This window comes from Canis lupus, chromosome 5 (genome assembly GCF_011100685.1).
Source record: "Canis lupus familiaris isolate Mischka breed German Shepherd chromosome 5, alternate assembly UU_Cfam_GSD_1.0, whole genome shotgun sequence".
Lineage (NCBI taxonomy): Eukaryota > Metazoa > Chordata > Mammalia > Carnivora > Canidae > Canis > Canis lupus.
This window is the reverse complement of record NC_049226.1, coordinates 63,385,647-63,403,327: the sequence shown is the minus strand read 5'-3', so window position 1 is coordinate 63,403,327 and position 17,681 is coordinate 63,385,647. Positions and strand designations below refer to the sequence as shown.

At 51.5% G+C, this 17,681-nt stretch overlaps 1 protein-coding gene across 10 annotated transcripts in view; it reads right to left on the bottom strand.

Annotated features, from left to right (window-relative positions):
- Positions 1 to 17,681, bottom strand: part of PIK3CD (phosphatidylinositol-4,5-bisphosphate 3-kinase catalytic subunit delta) — a 52,836-nt gene that overhangs the window by 25,572 nt on the left and 9,583 nt on the right. For 6 of the 10 annotated variants that reach the window (XM_038537917.1, XM_038537918.1, XM_038537910.1 and 3 more), the window contains exon 2: positions 2,758 to 2,876. The exons of 1 other annotated variant lie outside the window; for it this stretch is intronic. The gene's annotated coding sequence lies outside the window, so the exon portion shown is untranslated. Of the gene's footprint in view, positions 1 to 2,757; positions 2,877 to 4,648; positions 4,789 to 17,681 lie in introns of those variants that run through there. 3 more of the 10 variants (XM_038537911.1, XM_038537914.1, XM_038537912.1) reach the window with 3 other exon arrangements.

Sequence of the window (17,681 nt, the reverse complement as noted above, 5' to 3'; positions counted from 1 at the left end):
ACTGAGCCAACCAGGCACCTCTACTACCCCAGCTTTTATATCTAAGAGCTTATTGTTTTATGAATATTCCCATTTATAAACAACTATGTTTATGACTTCTGACTCCCTTTTTTCTGTTTGTTTGGGTCTTTGTCTTTCATGCTAGAGGCTTCACTCTATGTGGGATGACCCATAGCTGCCCATTCAAATTTAAGACAGAGGCACTAAAAGCTGTTAGTGCACAGGAAAGTCCAGTCGCCTGGCAGACATCACTGTGAAATGATAAGGTAGCAAGCTAGCTTTCCAAGAGAGTCCCCTCATTGTCAGTATTTGAGGGTCACCTTTTCTTATGAGGTCCATTTCCTTAGAGAGAAGTTTCTCAAGGGCCTAATCAGAGAGGGGTATAAACTAGGCTGCCATGTTCTGGGATCCAACCAGGAAAGGATCTTACTGTTCAGTATACCAATTTTCACTGACTCCTTCTGTTCTCAGTAGTGTGCCTCTTGCCCTCAGCTGGTCCCCACACCACCTCCTTCCACCCTCGGCTGGGCCTGAGCTGCTCCAGGTCAGGAATACCTCTGGGAAAACAGGCATCTTCTGCTGGGCTAGAGGAGAGAGTCACCTGATCATGTGGGCTGAGAGAGGGGTTGGTTGTTCCAACACATACCTCTGATCAATCTTCCTGCTTCCAGTCCACCCTGCACTCTATCATCAGAAACACTTTAGCTCCCACTCTTGAGCCTTTGGTGGCTCCTTGAATACACCAGTCTGCCTCCACCATGGCACAGGACAGTCAAGATTCTAAGCTTTGCATCTCTTTCACCAACCTATTTTCTGCCTCTCAATGTGTTTGCTTCACTGCTCCTCCTCAATCATTTCTTTGTCTGTTTCCTTAAGGATGCACTCCTTTTTTATTCTTTTACTCTCATTTTAGTGAGCTTTTGAAACAGATCCAGGATAAACCTATGCATTCCATTGGCTAGGTTTTCACGGAAGTTCATAATAATATTTAACAATACATCATAATCAAGTTTCTAAAGACAGACACAGGGCAGCCCGGGTGGCTCAGCAGTTTAGCGCCGCCTGCAGCCCAGGGCGTGATCCTGGAGACTTGGGATGGAGTCCCACATCGGGTTTCCTGCATGGAGCCTGCTTCTTTCTCCCTCTGCCTGTGTCTCTGCCTCGCTCTCTCTGTGCGTCTCTTATGAATAAATAAATAAAATCTTAGAAAAAAAATAAAGACAGACACATAGAAGGCTTTCTGGGGGATCTGGGGGAGGAAGTTACTCCTATCAAGGAAACAGTGGTTCTTTGGGGGGTGGGGGGGGAGGTAGGTTATGCTAATTGATTTTGCAAATTTTCAACAGTAAGTAGGTATTTTTTAATAAATGAAAAAGCATCATGGTTAAAAATTATTAAAAGGCATCTGCTGAAACAAGAATCAAGATATTGTTGGGGTGCCCAGGCAGCTCAGTTGGTTAAGTGTCTGACTCTTGGTTTTGGCTCAGGTCATGATCTCAGGATTGTAAAATGGATCTGCATCAGGCTCTGTGCTCACATGGAGTCTGCTTGGGATTCTCTCTCTTCCTCTCCCTCTGCCCTTCCCCCTGTGTTCTTTCTTTCTCTCTCTCTCTCTCTCAAATAAATCAATCAATCTCAGAAAAAAAATATTGTAAATAGGTGTGTAAACAGGTGTATAGAAGAAACTCTAATCCCCCAACAGAGGTCTACACAATCCATGGCTTTTTACTATGTTCCAGGGGGTCCTGGGGTTCCACAGAAGCAGTCCCAAGGTCTTCAAAGGGTGGCAGAACTGAAATAGAGCACTGAGTGGAAGTCCTAAGCCAGTCTCTGCTTGTCCCACAGGGTACTCTGTTTTTATCGACTCTATAGGTCAACATTATGCTTTTAATATCTTGATCTTTTTAAAGAAAGCCACACTAACAGAGAAGTTTGGATAGTACTGATGAAAATCCAGAGAAAATGAGTCTGGAGTGGGGCCAGGGGGAAGCTTCCAAGGGATGACACCATGCTGTAACCCTGTGCTCCTTCCCATCAGAAATGACAGTAGCTGCTCAAGCATCCAGGAAAAGAGGAATTTACTGTGCAGCCAGACATACCTATGTACCCACAGGGCTTGCAAATAGGACTGTGGCCTGCCAATCTGGGAGCCTGCTAACCATACCCAGCTAGCCCCAGACACCAAAGCCAATGCTCAATGTCAGTCTCTGGCCTCAGTTTCTTCATTTGCACAATGAAAAGACTGCATTCATCTCCCAGCAAATGTCCTAGAAGTTCCAAGGAGCATTGTCTTACTGATACGGTGACTGCCAACTCTCTGGGGAAACAGTGTCCCTACCTAAGGACTCTTTGAGAACCAATACCAAGTTACAAGAATTCAATTCACTTCCTCTGGAAGAATGTTTTCATTTTTCTTTCCCCAAATGGGCCAGCCCAACTCTACCATGACTGAAGCAAGTCAAATAGCTTAATAATGAGCTCCAGGGCTCCTGGGAGCAGAGCCCCCCTTCCTTTCACAGACAGCAGCATCCCTCTCTTGGGCAGCTGGCCGAGGTCTGGTTCACTTCCCTTTGTTGGCTCATAGCACACATCTGGGTCATTCTCTTCCTTTGCGTGATCTAGTTCTAGATCGGAAGCTAGAGAGAGCTTCTCCTTTGGCTGGCTGGTCAGGGAAGGCAGAGTCTGTTCAAATTCTTAAGCTATCTACAAAATGACATCTCTTCTTCCCCACACACTTCTCTCCTTCAGCCAACCTACCTCTCTGGAATGGTCCAAGAAAGAAAAGCAGCAAAGGCCCCTCTGTCTGGCAGATCAGAGATGCTTTGGAATCAATGAGCACCATTCCGCCCCTGCCTGACTCTGAGCTCCTTATCTGTCTGGGGGGAAAAAAAAAGAAAGAAAGAAAGAATGAATGAATTAATGAACAGATGACATTTTTAAAAGAGAAAGTCTCACAAACCTTCTAAGCATTCCCTCACAGGGTTTTAGCTTGAAAGCAACTGTTTCACCTAGGCTCCCATTTTGCAAACCAATCACATTCTGCTTGATGGGCCTTTCCCACCACCTGTGTCAATGCCACCCCAGCCCCTTTGATGGCACTGAAGCAAACCATCGGAGCATTTCCAGGACCTGAAGCAAGATCATAAGATGACTTACATCATTTTTAGAGTTATTCATTGGTTTTGTGTGTCAAGCCTGGGTTCAAGTTCCATTCAATGGATGCAAAAAGCAGATTCCTGCACTTGAGGTCCCTACTCAAGTACTAAATTGTATCATACAGGGAGACTCATCCCTGCTTGCTGGAGATGAAAAGGATGGGTGTGTGGGGAGAGGCCTGTCCACTCACTGCATTGGTGGTGTTTCTCTCCCCCGCTGTCAGCCACTCCTGGAAATAATCTGACCCCAGAGACAGGAAGACACCTGAGCTCCGGAAGCCCAGCCGGCTGGATTCTAAGAGCAGGACTTGCCAATTTCTCCAACCCAGAGCTAAGGCCACAGCTACCTCCACAGCAGGGAGACTCCTGCCTGGAACCCACTGGGCAAGGCTAGGGGGGCTTGAGGAACAGGAAACTTAAATCATTTGCTTCTCCACAGCAAAAAGCCCATGCTGGGAAGCCATTGGAAAAGGTGTCCATTCCAAGGATCCACTTCCAGAACCAAGCTAGAATTCTCACTGCTGAGAGCCTAATCCCTGGAAGGACACCCCATGGAGCCTGCTGCAGGAGCCCAGGAACAGGACCCTGGATGGTCTCTTCATTGGGCATCCAGGGGAGGATAGCCAGGACTTCCTAAGAGAAGTCAGAGGTCAGCGCCAGGGGCTAATGAAGAAATAACTTCCATCGCTGACCAAGGAGTTAAGAGGACAAACCCCAGCAATTCAGTCACAGGGAAATAAGGCATGGTTATAGAGAAAGCACTTGCAAAAGGAGGAAAGACAAAGCAGAATGCACGATGGAGATGGAGCCGAGGGAAGGAAGAGTTAGGGAAGGCAAGAAGGAATTCGTCCTCAGGAATTCAGGTCAGGAAACAGGGAGCTGGAGCAGAATTCACCAGAGGGCGGCCAAGGAGGAGGCTCTTCCCGGAGGAAGATGCGTCTTCTGCTCCGGCCCTCACGCTGCCCAGGACCTCAGGATCTGGGTCGGCCGCCCTCTAGCCCCTGGGTTCAAGGGCAAAGCTTGGGAAGCAATGCCAGGAATGGGCACAGCGCAGGATGCTCCGTCCCGAATCGGGGACAGGGGGAGGGGAGGATGCGCACGGCAACTGCTGGGTCCCTGACAAGTAAACAGCTTGCTCTGAACAGGCGCGTCCACGTCCAGAGCCCGGCTGAGGGCCCTGCTCATCCCATCAAGGGCGGCAGCGGGACACCCTGGATCCCCGCCCCCCCGGAGGCACAAAAGGGATGCATGGAGAGCAGGAGAGCAGGAGAGCACGAACCAGCCCACACCCGAGCATCACGACGCGAGCGCGACCCCCTGACTCGGCCTCCCCAGCCGGGTCCGGTCCGCCCCGACACGCGCGCGCCTCCCCCAGCCCCCACGTCCCTGGACCCCGACCGCCCCGGGCGGACAAAGCCCTGCGCCGGGCGGGGCGGGGCGTGCGCAGGGGGGCACTGGGACCCCGCAGACGCCCGCACAGGTGGGCTCCGTACCGGGTCGGTGCCGGGGGCGGGGCCCGAGCTCCCTGGAGACGGTTGCCCAGGGGACGCGGCGGGCGGGTCCCGGAGCTACGCGAGCCTCCCGGCGGCGGCGCCGAGCCCGCGGGGGCCTGAGGGCAGGCCCGCGGCGCGGAGCCGGCGAGCCGGGCAGCGGCGGAGGGGCGCGGCCCGGGGCGGGGCCCGGACAGCGGGCCGGCGCGGGCGGGGCCGGGGGCGGGGCCGGGGCGGGCCGCCGAGCGGGGGCGGGGCCAGGGCCCGCCGCGCCGCGGGCACCGTCGGCAAATTCCCGCGGCCCCAGCCAGGCGGAGTGTCTGAGCGCCGAGGACCGCGGGCTGCGCGGCGGCCGCAGCTGCAAAGGCTTCCCGACCCCCGCTGCTCAGCCCCGGGCAGGTGGAGCGTGCGCCCGGGGCCGGGAGCCCCCCAGCCGCCGCGGGACCCCGGCAGCGTGCGCACGCTGGCCCTGGGCCCCCTCCCGCCTCGTGACTGGAGAATACAAAGTAGTGTTTGCAAAGGGAGCGAGGGCTGGGGGTCCCCCAAACCGCTCTCCCCTCCCGGGTTCCCGGGGAGTCTCCAGAACCGCCAGGGCACTGGACCCCCGACACTGGTCCGGAGCCGGGGTCACCCTCGGAACTGGCCATCCGGGCTCTGCGCTCCCATCCAGTGTGCGGGCCGTTCCCCAGCCGCTGGGCCTTCCTTTCCGTCGGGGTTCCCCGCACGGGTCGGATTCAGAAGGTAAATGGGTTTGCCGGGGACCTTCGCTAGTCCCTCCATTCATTACAACGAACTCCCGGCGCGCTGGCGGGCGCTGGTGCAATAACGCAGTGACCCTCTGCCCCGCACTGCACACAGCGCTCCAGGCAACCCAGGCATCCGCCTGCGAGGTGCGTGCTGTTTGCCCTCGGGGTGTCAGTGTGAACCCTGAAGCTCCGAGGGCAAGCAGCTGACCCCTCGAATGCACACAGGGCCGGGCGCAGAGCTAGCCTCGGAACCGCCGTGGTTTGGTGCAGAACTGCTAGGCTTCTTGCCCTGCCGAGTCCCGTGCGGTGGCCCTCAGAATGTTCCTCGGGGTCCAGAGCCCTAGACCTAAAGCTTTGCCACCGTGGAACGCAAGGGAAGGAGGGAGTGTGGGTTCAGAATCCACCCCCTCCCCGGGTGTCCCAGCGGGTGCGGCGGGCGTAGGGATGAGGAAAGTGGTTTGAGGACCACTCTGGTGGTCGTCTCGGCCTGCATCGAGGGTCCAGGTGAGGTGCCGCCCGCAGGGCCCGTCCATTCCGCCCCAGCGTTGCCCGGTGCAGGCGAGGAGGAAAAGGACACAAACAGCTTTAAGCTCCTGGACTCTTGAAGAAGCCTGGGATGACAGGACCCCGCCGCTGCGTTGTGGGGGGTCCCGCCACCCTCGGTGACCCTGGTGTCTCCGCCCCCAGCACCCTGGCGACCCTGTCAGGGCTGTGGTCAGCATCCGTGGCATCTCAGGGCAGGAGGGGGCACCCCTCCCCATCCCAGCCCCGTATGTCACAGACATTCACACAAAGCAAACACTCCCATACACATTCAGACACACACACACTCAGGCACAATTACGTAAGCTGACACACGTCAAGTCACACACTCCCTCACATGCACTCAGACACAGATCAATGGCACACACGGATGCACTTTCACCAAGACACACCCCCACACACACAATTACATAAGCTGACACACGCTGACAGACACTGAGATCAAACACACACCCATCACGCACATTCACACACTAAGCCTCGCTCTGCCACCTACTCGGTGCAGCGTGGCTGTCCACTTGGCAGGTGACATGGGCCTGCGCTGGAGGATCCTGGGCCACTGGATGCAGACTGCCCAGCATGCCACCCGTTCCCCACCAGGGCTGCACCCGCTGGCTTCTTCTACTTTGCCCTTCACTCCTCCCCCCAGTCTGGGAAGGGGAACCGTGAGGCAGAAGACAGTCTGAAGGAGGTCTGGGTGGTGGAGGACTGGCCTCCAGCTGGGCTGTCCTTGACCCACAGGCAAGGAGTGTGGGGGGTGCGGGGGTGGTGTGGGGTGGGGTGGAGGTGTAGTATGAGGATGAGAAATAAGCTGCCAGGAGTCACGGCCCGACCTTGGATAGGCGGACTGAGCTGGGAGTTTTGACAGCCATCCTGGCTGGGGGTCAGTATCCCCAACAACCCCCAACTGGGGAAGAATAACGACTCTACACTGCCGATCCCATCACCATCTCCCCATCGGGGAGAGATTCTCCGTGGGCAGACAGGCTCCTGGGTTCCACTCCCCCATGCACACAGTGGGCGCCCTTCTCCTTAGGGGCCCAGTCCTACAGACTTGCCTTCCTTTCCAGCATGAAAGTCAAGTGCAAAGACAAGGTCCTTATCAGCAGGGGAACCCAATGACATGGCTTGGGGTCCAAACTTGGGGCGTCAGGTACCATCTTCTCTGGAGCCCAGAGGAAAAGCCAGCATTCTTCAAAATGGCAGAAGCCACAAAAAGTCATCCTGCCTGTATTACAACTATGTACTGGAACCACACTAACAAATCCAGAAAGACGCATAATGTAATAATTTGTTTGGGAGAGAATTAAGTGAATTAATACAGGTGAGTGGAAAGCCTCTAGAACAGTGTCGGGTGTGTACAGTAATTGCTCAAAAAGCATTTGCTCTCACTGATGGGAAACATAAAGAGGTGGAGTGCTATGCTCGACGATCAATTGGTGGCAGAGAGGAAAGGAATACCAAAGTGTCCGATTCCTGCCTCATTCAGGGCTCAGGAATGTTAAATCCTTTCTGAAATACAGATGAGGGCATAAATAAATTTGTTTAGTGACTAAATAAGTTTCACCACTCTTAGGAAATCAGAGTAAATAGAGAAATTAGATTCCCGCCCTACTACTTGCTACAGCTAAAAGACTGGATCCTCTTTATAAGTTCCCAAGCATGAGGCAGGAAACCAGAGGAGCCTCTGCTCCCATGCCTGAGAACCCTTGCTTCAATCACCAAGCTCCAGAAGAGGGAAGCTTATCTTAGTCACCACCCCCCCTTCTCTCATGACACTTCCAGGTAACCTCACTGTGAGCAAATGTCAACTTCTCCCAGCTGCCCACCAAAATCCCAAACACCAGCCTTTCACATTTGGCACTCTGCGCTGTAGGGGTTTATCACCTCCATCCATGCCACTTTGGGATACTGAATATCTTGAATTAAAGGTATTTGAGAAACAGCAGTGCAAGAAAGACACCCTGAACCTCCTTTGTCCTCCTGAAAACAGGGGATAAATCTTGCTTGTGAAAAGTACCCCTCCCTGTAGGGGGCGAGGTGGGGGGGGGGTTGGGAGGGTAGAAGGCGGGCTACTCACCAGAGACCGGAGATTTAGGGCCAAGAAGACCATATAAATACCGTTTTACTGGTGAATGCCATTCACCATTTTACTGCCCAAAGCCCGAACCCCTTTGTCTTGTCAATCTTTCATGAATTTATTGTATCTTTGTCTAAAAAGTATAAAGGTCGGACGCCTGGGTAGCTCAGTGGTTGAGTATCTGCTTTCAGCTCAGGGTGTGATCCTGGGGTCCTGGGATCGAGTCCCCTGAGGAGCCTGCTTCTCCCTCTGCCTGTGTCTCTGCCTCTCTCTGTGTGTCTCTCATGAATAAATAAAGTCTTTTTAAAAATAAAATAAAAAATATAAAGTTTCCTGCTCTAGTGACTTCTTTGAATCTCACATTTTTGTGGGGCTCCCATACTTTAGTGATTAAGTTTGTTTTTCTCACGATAATCTGTCTTTTTATCATGGGGTGGAGGGTTCTGAGCCAAGAATCTAGAAGGATAGAGGGGAATTTATTCTCCTGCCCTACAGCATTTTTAAGTGTGATCAGAGAAGATGCAGAGTAGAGTCGAGAACAGGAATGCTCCAGTCAGTAAAAATAAGATGCAACTAACAAGAAAAAAAAACCCAGCTAAATGTTTTTAATTCTTTTAGGGAAAACAGGAGGACTCTGGAAAATAATCCTCCTCAAAGGGGAGAGATAGCTTCCCCAGTTATTCATATAATCCCCCCATGGCTTTCTTCCCTTGATCTTTTTACTCTCCAGGCACACAGATGAGGGAGCCTAATTATAGGAGTGTCTGGCCCCTGTTCCCTGCCATCTTCACATATTTCCATTAATCTCTGAGACTCTCACCCCCCAGTTAATTCAAAAAGTGGCTCATCTGTAGTTAAAAAGCAAAGTTAATTAGAATTTGGAGCTTTTTTTCTTTTTTCCTTTAGCCAAGTCTCCAAGCTTAGACAAAAAGTCTGCGTTAATTGAGACTTTCTGAGTTTGTGACCTGGGGTGGACAGGGGAGCAGCAGAGGAAAAAAAAAAAAAAAAAAAAAAGATGCTCTTGTTCGCAATGCTCACTCTCCCAAGTGTATACCAAAATCTCTCCTGCTTGCAGGGACTCTCTCGCAGAAGGTAGGAGCAGGAGCCCTGGGGTTAGAGCTGGATTTGGAGGAGTTGCCTAACCACTCCAGAGCGGTTTCCTCATCTGTGAAAGCGGGTGCCGGCACCCCGTGCCCAGCTCGGCCAGCGAGGCAAATGGCAATGGGACAGCATCTGGAAGGGGGCTTCCAGCCAGGACCTCGCAGCGGAGCATCCGGCGACACAGTGCATTCTGCAACCGTTTCCTGCAGTCTTAGGTCTGTCCAATTCCAGAATGTGATCCTCATGGGAGGACACCACGTCTTAGACTTCTTTATAGCTTTTATAGAAGAAAAGCTATCCCTTGTTTGTGGAAAAGATCAATTGCGAATCCGTCCTGGGAGAAATCGGAGTAAGGGGGTAAAGGGACCAACAGGGCGTTCATTGTGTGAGTCACACATCAAGGCTCACGGAAGATACCCTGGGGACTCGCGAAACTGATCTGCTAGCCGCTCTGTGGGAAGCTTCTAAGTGTATTTGAGCCTAAAACTGCTTCTCACAACAAATATCCCTACTACTTTAGGGTTTGAGGCTCAGTTTTTTAATGCATGATACATGCTCATTTTAACAAGACCTGATCTACCCCTCAAGACAGTCTCAAGGGCCATCGGGAAAGGTGTCTCCAGTGACTTCTGTGAGATGGTGCGACCCAGTGCCATGGTGGGGAGTGTCAGACCCACTGGGATGGCTCCTGGGGACTCATCTACTCAATATCCTTCTGGACAACATGAAAGGAAATCCAAAAGCTGGCTCATCAATTTGATAAGAATGCAAACAGAATTCACAAATACCTGGAAAATTGTAAAAAATTATCCTACGTGAAGTGGATAAATCTGGTGGCACCAAGTGCAATGTACATAATCACACGCCGCAGGGGCGCCTGGTGACTCAGTCAGTTGAGTGGCTGCCTTCAGCTCAGGTCATAATCTCAGGGCCCTGGGATAGAGCCCCACATTGGGCTCCCTGTTCAGCGGGGAGTCGGCTTCTCCTTCTCCCTCTCTCTGTCTACCTGCAGCTCCCCCTGCTTCTGCTCTCTCTCTCCCTCTCTCTCTCTCCTGTCAAATAAATAAATAAATAGGGGAGCCCAGGTGGCTCAGCGGCTTAGCGCCGCCTTCAGCCCAGGGCGTGATCCTGGAGACCTGGGATCGAGTCCCACGTCAGGCTCTCTGCATGGAGTCTGCTTCTCTCTGCCTGTGTCTCTGCCTCTGTGTGTGTGTGTGTGTGTGTGTGTGTCTTTCATGAATAAATAAATATTTTTAAAATAATAAATAAATAAATAAATAAATAAATAAATAAATAAAATCTTTTTAAAAATAATAATAATTACACGCTACATTCCCTGGTTACAGATACAGGGCAGGGAAAGATAGAAGAGGCCCAAGTGGAGCATGGAACCCACAGAACTCACAGCTGACCCAAGGCTCATTCAGAGGCAGCCTGGGGGGCCTTTCATGAACAAGCGGGCTGGGAGATGACTACTGTCAGAGCCATTGTCCACATGAAACCATATCCAGTTACTTGCTCCTCCTGGTATTCACCCCTCCTTGCAGCTCCCCACCACATTATAGCAGGATGGGTCTGTGTGACCCAAAGAATCTGGCAGTGATGGCAGGTCACCTTCAAGATCTGGCTCACACGGGGATCCCTGGGTGGCTCAGCAGTTTAGCACTGCCTTTGGCCCAGGGTGTGATCCTGGAGTCCTGGGATCAAGTCCCACGTCGGGCTCCCGGCATCGAGCCTGCTTCTCCCTCCTCCTGTGTCTCTGCCTCTCTCTCTCTCTCTCTCTCTCTGTCTATCATGAATAAGTATATAAATAAATCTTAAAAAAAAAAAAAAGATCTGGCTCACAGAAACTATGCAGCTTTAGTCTTCTGCTCCTTGTCTCTCTTCTCTCACTATGAGGTAAACCAGCTGCCATGTTGTAAGGCCACTCAAGCTGCCCCGTGAAGAAGCCCACATGGCGGGGGGTGCGCATGGAGATATCTGGCCATCAGCAGGACAGTCATGGAGATCTGCCAACAAACCAGCTCTAGACACCGGCAGCCCCAGCCGCTTCCAGATTCTGGACCCACAGAAACTGTGAGATGATAATTAGTGTTTGTTGTTTAAGCTGCTAAGTTTTGGGGTAATTTGTTACATGGCAGTAGATAACGAATACACCATCCATGGCTGCTGTGTTCCTTGCTGTGTGGTCAAGCACCTGCTTCCTACAACAGATGCCCCATCAATACTTGTGACAGAGTAATAGATTGGTATAAACCCCTCTACTGTAACTGTATGAGTCAGACGTGTTTCTAAAGAAAAGGCAACAGGCTGAGTGCAAGAAGCTGGCCACAAAAGACCACATCCTGTATGATTTCACTTACACAAAATGTCCAGAATAAGCAATGTCCATAGACATAGAAAGTAGATTCATGGTTGCCTAGGGCTGGGAAGACTGAGAAGTGGAGAGGGAGGGCTAATGGGTATGAGGTTTCTTATTAGAATGATGAAAATGGGGATCCCTGGGTGGCGCAGTGGTTTAGCGCCTGCCTGCAGCCCGGGGTGTGATCCTGGGGACCCGGGATCGAGTCCCACGTCGGGCTCCTGGTGCATGGAGCCTGCTTCTCCCTCTACCTATGTCTCTGCCTCTCTCTCTCTCTCTCTCTCTCTCTCTGTGTGACTATCATAAATAAATAAACATTTAGAATGATGAAAATATTCTAAAATCCATTCCGGTGAAAGTGGTACAACTCTGTGAATAATGAAAACCATGGAATTGTGTACATTAAGTGATATAGAAAGCTTGTTTTATTTATTAATTTTTATTTTTAAGATTTTATTTATTTATTCATGAGAGACAGAGAGAGAGAGGCAGAGACATAGAGGGAGAAGCAGGCTCCTCACAGGGAGCCCGATGCAGGACTCAATCCCCAGACCCAGGATCACATCCTGAGCTGAAAGCAGATGCTCAACCACTGAGCCACCCATGTGTCCCAAAAGCTTGTTTTATTAAAAAAGGAGGAGGAGGGGCTCAGGCAAGGTCTCAAGTAGGGAGTGATACCTAGGGATGCCCACCATTGACAAGGCTGAGGAAAGGAAGTGGAGGGGTCTCCCCATGCTTGGGGCAGAGACCATGGTGCGAAGGTCACAGGATATAGCTAGCTAATCAATGCCTCGGGTGCCATAGTATGGGATGCTCGGGGCCAGCCACACAAACCCCTGCCCCCGACCTGGCAAAAGGAGGTTTGCCTGCTAATCTGGAAGACCCTGCCTGGGGCCCAACATGCTGAGCCTGGGCATGGTCCTGACTCCCCATCCTCCGTAAATGACGCTACCCACCCATGACGTACGCCCACCTCTCCTAGGCCCTTCCACCTGCCCCAGCCAAGGCTCTTCAACACAGAAGGGAGGGCCACAAAGCCACAGGTTACAAGTGTCCCAAAGGTCAGCTGGCTCCATAAATGAGCTGACCTTACAAGAGAGGGTCACCAAATGATCCAGGTAAGTCAGTCCTTGCTGAAAGCACCCCCAAAAGGAGCAGTGAATTTAAGACAAAAGAAAAGATTTAGGGGCAGTCCCGGTGGCGCAGCAGTTTAGTGCCGCCTGCAACCCAGGGCGTGATCCTGGAGACTCGGGATCGAGTCCCGCATCGGGCTTCCTGCGTGGTGCCTGCTTCTCCCTCTGCCTGGGTCTCTGCCTCTCTCTCTCTAGCTGTGTCTCTATGAATAAATAAATAAAATCTTTAAAAAAATAGAAAAGATTTAAACAGCACAGAGCAAACTTGTACATTGTACCTAAGAGGTGGTCAAGGCTGAAAACAGAAGTAGCTTCAAAGCAGACTTTTTTTTTTTTTTTTTGACAGAAAGCACACGAGTGGTTTGGGGGAGTGGGTAGGCAGAGGGAGAGGGAGAGACAAAATCTCAAGCAGAATCCATGCTCAATGTACCCAACATGGGGCTCGGTCCTGAGATGATGGCCTAACCGAAATCCAGAGTTAGATGCTTAAGTGGCTGAGCCCCCCAGGCTCCTCTCAAAGCAGACTTTGAACAAGTTGTTGGGCAAGCATATCTTACACAGGCCTCAGGGGTGTTGGGATCTTTTGCCCCTCTCAGGCCTTTGACAGTTTTGATTTTTTTTTCTTTTTTTTTTTCTTTAATTTATTTATTCATGATAGTCACACGGAGAGAGAGAGAGAGGCAGAGACACAGGCAGAGGGAGAAGCAGGCGCCATGCACCGGGAGCCCGATGTGGGATTCGATCCCGGGTCTCCAGGATCGCGCCCTGGGCCAAAGGCAGGCGCCAAACCGCTGCGCCACCCAGGGATCCCCCTTTGAGAGTTTTGAAGGCAGCATCCCATAATGCAGAGAAGTGGTTGGACCCAGACAGTCCCTCAGTGCATCCTAATGAATCTAGGATGAACTTGGGGATACACAGGAAACCCCTGACATTATACTGTAGGAGCCTTTCTCTGGGGGAATGGTCTATGATCTTTAGCAGATTTTCAAAAGGATTTAAGATCTGAAAAAGATTAGACCATTGGGTGGTGGGGTTTTATAGGATAAGTAGATGATGGATTTTTTTTTCTTCCTTTCATAAATCTATATCTTACAAACTTCTCATGACTAGCTTGCATGGATCCTATACAATTAAAAGTAAATAGGATACATACATACACACATTTATAAAACAGAGCACATATATTAAAAACAACCACAGGGGGATCCCTGGGTGGCTCAGCGGTTTAGCGCCTGCCTTCGGCACAGGGCGTGATTCTGGAGACCCTGGATCAAGTCCCACATTGGGCTCCTGCATGGAGCCTGCTTCCCCTTCTGCTGTGTCTCAGGCTCTCGCTCTCTCTGTGTCTCTCATGAATAAATGGATAAAATCTTTAAAAAAAAAAAAAAAGAAAGAGAAAGAAAGAAAGAAAGAAAGAAAGAAAGAAAGAAAAACTTAAAAAAATAAAATAAAAAATAAGAACTACCAGAGGCAAGATCCCAGCTTATAATACCCAGATCTAGATTTCCCCAATAGCAAGAGCCCCCCACAATTTTTTTTTACTTTTTAAAAAGACCCCCAAGGGCAGCCCTGGTGGCTCAGGGGTTTAGCACTGCCTTCAGCCCAGGGCCTGATCCTGGAGACCTGGGATCAAGTCCCACGTCCGGCTCCCTACAAGGAGCCTGCTTCTCCCTCTGCCTGTGTTTTTGCCTCTCTCTCTCAGTCTGTCTCTCATGAATAAATAAATAAAATCGTTTAAAATAAATAAATAAATAATTTAAAAGACCCCCAAATAGTTAATATCTTTCAAAACTGCAAATTCTACTTCTCTCTTCTGTCCTGACCCCCTAAGCTAATTACACACACACACACACACACACACACACACACACGGGGGAGGGCAGTGGAGATGGGTCCCCTTCTCAATAGTCTCAGCTAGGGGGATCCCTGGGTGGCGCAGCGGTTTGGCGCCTGCCTTTGGCCCAGGGTGCAATCCTGGAGACCTGGGATCGAATCCCACGTCGGGCTCCCGGTGCATGGAGCCTGCTTTTCCCTCTGCCTGTGTCTCTGCCTCTCTCTCTCTCTCTGTGTGACTATCATAAATAAATAAAAATTTAAAAAAAAAGTCTCAGCTAGGGATGCCTGGGTGGCTTAGCAGTTGGGCACCTACCTTTGGCCCAGGGCATGTTCCTGGAGTCCTGGGATCGAGTCCCGCATTGGGCTCCCTGCATGGAACCTGCTTCTCCCTCTGCCTCTGTCTCTGCCTCTCTCTCTGTGTGTGTCTCTCATGAATAAATAAATAAAATCTTAAAAAAAAAAAAAAGAGTCTCAGCTAAGTGGTGGTTTGCCCCATTCTCCTGGGTCTGGCTCTGCAGCTGGCTGCCTACCCAGGCACTCAACACTCCACTTCCCCATCGGCCATGGGCTTACATGGCCTCCTCCCCTCCTGTTCTCATGAGACCCCAGGTCCACACACAACTTGTAAGTGTTGGAGACAACACACAGTGCCCTGAACACCTTCTACCACCCGTCATCTGGTCGCTCTCTTCCTAGCAAGTGCCCTCGTGTCACCTCCTTCCCCTCCTTCCTGTGCCAGAGCAGGTCTCCGGGCCACTTCTGCCCCTGGGAGCTCTGGGGCTAAGCTCAGACTCTGTCCAGAACAACAGCTTTGCATGGCTCATGAGACAGCAGCACCCATTCCCTGGGCACCTGCCATCAGCCGGCAAAGTCTAGGTGCTTCGTGTCTCTTTGCTCATTCATTCACCACGCCAAGCCCCTAGGGCAGGCCTTCTGTTTGTAAAGGAGGAGAGCGGGACGCGGGGCAGGACCACTGACTGAGAAAGGCAGACTAGAACCCAGGCTGACTCCAGGGGCTGCTCTCCTTGCCCCGAACGTCACCCTTCCTGGGTCTGTGCAAAGGAGCTGGATCTGGGCCCCTGGCTGAAGAGACACCAGAGTCCTGCTGCCCTGATTCAGTCACCCAGCAACTTGAGGGCTCTCAGACGGACTTCCCGGAAAAGGTTCACGAGTTGGGCAAGGAGGGGATGAGATTTCAGACGCCAGGCCCTGCTTCCTGGGGACAGAGGCGGGGAATGGGCAGGCGGAACTGGGGTTGGGTACCAAAGCCGCAGCCTCCTGGCCTGTCTGTAGGGGACCAGAGCCCACGGTCCCAGCTCTACCAGAGGTGCAGGACCTGCAAGGACAGGGAAGGCGGGATGCCTGGGTGGCTCAGTGGTTGAGCGTGTGCCTTCGGCTCAGGGCGTGGCCCTGGTCCCAGGATCGAGTCCCGCGTCCCATCAGGCTCCCCGCAGGCAGCCTGCCTCTCCCTCTGCCTAGGTCTCTGCCTCTCTCTGTGTCTCTCATGAATCAATAAATAAAACATTTTTTAAAAAATTATCAAAGAAATAGCACGGTTAACAAAGGCGGTGACGAGCTGGCTGATGGGGAAGCTCCAAAGGAGGAGCGCTTGCTGATTGGATCCACAGAAAAAGAAACTGATCCGGATGCCTCCCTTCTAGGGCTGGTGGTGCCTGTTCTCAGTGTGTGGGCCTCTGAATTTCAGCCGGGAGTTCTGACCCGCCTCTGGCCCCTGCCCTGTAGTCCTTCCCATCCCTCCAGCCTACCCAACCTCTCCCAGCAGAATCTGGAGCGAATTGTGCTCTCCGTCCCCTCTTGAACACATCCTGGCTGATGGCCTCAGCGTGATGAGCCTGGGGGCCAGCAGGCTTCTCCTCGGGGCACTGACACGCCTGGTCCCAGTCCTTGGCCACTAATAAGAATTGGCTGTGCTTGTGCCCACATAAGCTCATGCTAGTTGCTCACCTTAGTGATCACACAGTGTAGAAGAGATGAAATATGGGTGTGTAAGAAAAGAGCTGTTTCCATGACAACAAAGCACAATGCTTTAGAAACCCAATAAAGAAGAGCCACTAACACAAACTTTCATTGCAGTGGAATGGCCAAGGCATGAGAAAGTCTGGGGAGAAAGAGCAAAGTTTGATGGGCCCATTCCCTGCAGAAGACCTTCTGCAAAAATGACCAGCCTACTCAGGCTGAAGCCCTTGGCCTTGCATCCAGGCCAAGGACCAGCATCTGGTCAGTGGACCAACATATATGTATGCATTTTAGGTTAAAATGTGTAGGTTTGAGGGATAGCATTTTATTTTATTCTTTAAATTTCTTTTTTGAGGTAGACTCCGTGCCCAACATGGGGCTTCAACTCATGACCCTGAGATGAAGAGTTGAGCTGAGATTGAGTTGGAAGCTTACCTGACTGAGCCACCCAGGAGCCCATGGATTCGAGGGGTAGCATTTTAATACTCTCTACACAAACCAGAGTTTCAGTGACTCAACCAACAAATCACAGAGGGAACAAAGGGTTCCTATTAAACTATGCATTTCTTGTCATGATTGCAGCTAATCATCCTTCACACTGTTTTGCCCCAATCCACACTTTCAAACTACAGTGGGAGATGCTGTCCTAAGAGTAGCAGAAGCCACAGAAAAAATACAAACATCTTCCCAGAGTATCCATCTGACTCAATGTTTAGGGGGAAATATGCCTCATAGTAAAATAAACACGAGCTTATCATGGAATAGAATGTAAAATTAACATTAGTGTTAAAAATAAAACTGGAAGCTTCAAAGTGAGGTCACGGCTGGAGCGGGCTGCTGTGGCCAGGATTGCACATCCCAATCCCCTGCAGGAGACACGCGGTCCATGAGGGTCAAGGTTGCTGCCAGCTGCCAACCGTTCCCCTAGCCACTTTCCCACAAACCCACAGCACAAGGGCTCCTGGCACGGCTGCCTCCAGGGCAGCTCGCCTACTTGGTAGCCCGACTCACGGCTGCCACTCACAAATGACAGGTGTCTGACCCAATGTGTCCACTGCCACAGCCAAGGTCACCAGATGGCAGGCCTCACTGGCAAGCGGCTCTTACCTGCCAGGCCTGGCCAGGTGGGCTAGCCCAGAGGCTGCTCCTGCCACCCACCTCCCTGCACTTCCTGCAGGGCAGAAGGAAGGAAAGGCCCAGAGAGATCTCACCCTCTCATTCCTTTGCTCTTGTTCCTCAGGTTCCTTTAGATGCTGAA